Source organism: Ochotona curzoniae, unplaced genomic scaffold (genome assembly GCF_017591425.1).
Source record: "Ochotona curzoniae isolate NIBS_2020 unplaced genomic scaffold, NIBS_Ocur_1.0 contig_4148, whole genome shotgun sequence".
Lineage (NCBI taxonomy): Eukaryota > Metazoa > Chordata > Mammalia > Lagomorpha > Ochotonidae > Ochotona > Ochotona curzoniae.
This window is the reverse complement of record NW_024466146.1, coordinates 4,220,638-4,224,454: the sequence shown is the minus strand read 5'-3', so window position 1 is coordinate 4,224,454 and position 3,817 is coordinate 4,220,638.

The window sequence follows — 3,817 nt, the reverse complement described above, 5'->3', positions numbered from 1 at the left end:
CATAGAGTAAACACTAAAATCTGTTTTATGGGCACATATTAGTGTATTGGTAGATGTTAAGATTATGGTGAGCACAAACATTGAAAATGGTTACTAGGGAGAAAAAGACTAAAGATGGAAGAAAAGTACAAGAGAATAACCTGACTGTGGGAACCGTGACAGTGTAAGCCGTGCAGGAGTCACTAAGGAGGTGGTCAGCCAGAGCTCCTTTCCAGGTTGCTTTTGGTTAAGAAGGCAGTCTGGAAAGACCTTCCAAATATGTCCCTTGATGGTTTCTTTCTTTCTTAAGATTGATTTATTTGGGGGCCTGACGGCATGGTCTAGCAGCTAAAGTCCTCGCCTTGAATGTGCTGGGATCCCATATGGGCACCAGTTCTAATCCTGGCAAACTCACTTCCCGTCCAGCTCCCTGCTTGTGACCTGGGAAAGCAGTCAAGGACGGCCCAAAGTCTTGGGACCCTGCACCCACGTGGGAGACCCGGAAGAAGTTCCTGGCTCCCAGTTTCAGATTGGCTCAGCACCAGCTGTTGCGGTCACTTGGGGAGTGAATCATCAGACGGAAGATATTTCTATCTATCCTCCTCTCTGTATATCTGACTTTGTCATAAAAATAAATAAATCTTCAAAAAAAAAAGTATTGATTTATTTGAAAGCATGGCAGAGAGATCTTCTATCTACTGGTTTACTCCCCAAAGGGTACAACATTGATATTAGTTTAAAGTGTCACAACTGTCCTTTATTTTTATTTGAAATGCAGGAAGAAGTCATGTACAGGTTGGTCCACGGCAGCCCGGAGTGTGGAACTCCGTCTGGATTTCCCATAAGAGTAGCAGAGATTCTCATCTATTGCTTTCCAGGTACAAATTGTCAGGAAGCTAAATTGGAAGTGGAAAAACCAGAACTCAAACCAGATATATTGACAGGGGATGCAGGTGTTACAAGTGGTAACTCCTGCACCACTCACCCATAACTTTCTCAACAATATTGTGTTATTTATAATCATCTGTTATTTTTTGTTGCTGGCTTGCAGAAACTCTTGATGTTAAGTCATATAGGTGCATTATACTTATGGAAAAATTACTAAGAATAAATTTGGGATTACTTTCTATTTGTTATTTGAAAGGCAGAGAGAAAGAGATGTCAGTGTGTTCATTGTTCACCCCCCAGATGTCTGCAAAACCAGGTCTGGATCAGGCCAAAGCTGATCCAGGGAACTTGGTCCAGGTCTTCCATATGGATGGCAGGCACTCGGGTGTGAATGCAGGCTTGGCACTGTGAGACAGGATGTACCAGATGTCCACTCCTAGGATGGTTTCTTCATGAGTCTAATGATAGTACCTACTTGGAAAATAGAGGGTTGTGAGGGTTAAACGAAGCAATTGGCCTGCTTCCTGGTAAACAGTAAGTGTTCAATGTACAGAATAACCAGGGACCATCAGAGAAAACTGCATATTTAAAATGTTGCTGACAGTTTCGGCAGGTTGGAGATAAAGCCTGTTCATGGGTGTTCCTGCTAACTAAATGTAAAGGTCCTCACTCTACATTTTCAGCGAAAAACAGTTCCATGGATTATGAAGAAATTGCCTAATGTAAGTTCCATTTTATATCTTCATTTTTAAAAAATGCATTGCTTTCTTAGGTTTGTCTGAGTTAAAAGACTGGTGCAAGGTCAACCAGCATCTGGCTCATTTGTAAGATGCCTCTTGTGTAATCCACATCCCATATTGCAGTCTTCTGGTTCCCACCACTTGATTACTTTTAGGAGCAACAACAAACACAAACAACAAAATTAACTGAACATTCACTTAGGAGGTTTTAAACAATATGTTGCACTTTAATGATTTAGCCAGAGGTACAGGATGTTAGTGCTAAAAGTAGGACTAGGGCCCGGCGCGGTGGCGCAAGTGGTTAAGGTCCTCGCCTTGCATGCCCGGGATCCCATATGGGCGCCGGTTCTAATCCTGGCAGCCCCGCTTCCCTTCCAGCTCCCTGCCTGTGGCCTGGAAAAGCAGTCGAGGACAGCCCAAAGCTTTGGGAACCTGCACCCGCGTAGGAGACCCGGAAGAGGCTCCTGGCTTCGGATCGGCATAGCATCGGCCGTTGCGCTCACTTGGGGAGTGAATCATTGGACGGAAGATCTTCCTCTCTGTCTCTCCTCTCTTGTATATCCGCCTTTCCAATGAAAAAAATAATAAAAATAAATCTTAAAAAAAAAAAAAGTAGGACTAGATCTGAGAACATAGATTTTAAGGAAACAACAATCTCATAATCGTATACCCTGTGTGTGAAGTGTTTAGTTTTAAATCACTGGAATTAAATTTTACCAGTGATATTTGAAATCTCTGTGAAAAATTTATGCTACAAAATAGCAAAAACATTATTTAGGACTGGTGATCAGTTTATAACATTCATTATTTTAAATTGTAACTTCAAGAGATCCTGAATGAATGAATAACAACTTTTTTTAAAAAAAAATTTATTTATTTTATTCAAAAGATTTTTGTAGAGAGGAGACAGAGGAAAAGATCCTTGATCCTCTGGTTCACTCCTCAAGTGGCCACAATGGCTGGAACTGAGCTGATCTAAAGCCAGGTGCTTCCTCCAGGTCCCCCACATGGGTGCAGGGTCCCAAGGCTTTGGGCCATCTTCAGCAGCTTTTCTAGGCCACAAGCAGGGAGCTGCTTGAGAAGTGAAACAACCGGGACACGAACCGGTGCCCATATAGGATGTAAGGTAAGGAGTTTAGGCAGTAGGCTACCATGTTGGACTTCTTTTAATTTCCTTAGAATTGTGATTTTACACTTGAAAAAGACCCTAGGGAAGGAAATCCAGTATTACACATGCATTTTGTTTTTAGGAAAATCAGCGCAAACTATGGATAGGCCTTGGAATTGGATTGCCTTTCCTGACATTCTTAAACTGACATTAAATGTCAGAGTACTATGTATCAAATAGCAGGAATACAGAGCAAGGTACATTTTAGTTTGTGCTTTCTAGAAACTAACAGTGACACATCAAACGTGTGACGCATGTCATAGCATTTTAAAATATTTAATTGGAAAGGCAAATTTACAGAGGAGAGACCAAGATCTTCCATCTGCTGGTCACTTCCTGGGTGGCCACAATAGCTGGAGCTGAGCCAGTCTAGAGCCAGGAGCTTTTTCTTGGTGTCCAACACGTGTGTAGGGTTCCAAGACTTTGTTCTATCCTCCACTGCTTTCCCAGCTCATAAGCAGGGAGCTGGATGGGAAGTGGAGCAGCTGGGATACGAACTGGCACTTGAAGTTGGAGGATTAGGTGAACCATTGCAGTGGCCCCAGCATTTTCTTTCTTCCTTTTTTTCTTTCTGTTTCATTTGAAAGGCAGAGTTAGAGAGATTTTTATGCCACAAAGGCAAATTGGTGGGCCAATCTAAAGCCAGGAGGAGCTTCTGCCAGGTCTGCCATGTGGGTGCAGGGGCCCAAGCACTTGAGCCATCATTCTCTGCAGCTTTCCCAGGTGCATTAGCAAGGAGCTGTTGTTAAGTGGAGCAGTGGGGACACCAAGTGGCACTCATGCGGGATGTTGAAGCTGCAACAAGTGTATATTATATTACAAGTGTATATTATAATACAGTACTGGCAATGACTGGTTGACAAAATACCATAGTTTGGGGTTTTTTTTTTAATTTATTTTTTATTGCAAAGTCAGATATATAGAGAGAAAGGAGGAGAGAGACAAGAAGATCCTACATCCACTCATTCACTTCCCAAGTGACCACAACAGCCAGAGCTGTGCCCATCTGAAGCCAGGAGCTCTTCGGGGTCTCCCACATGGG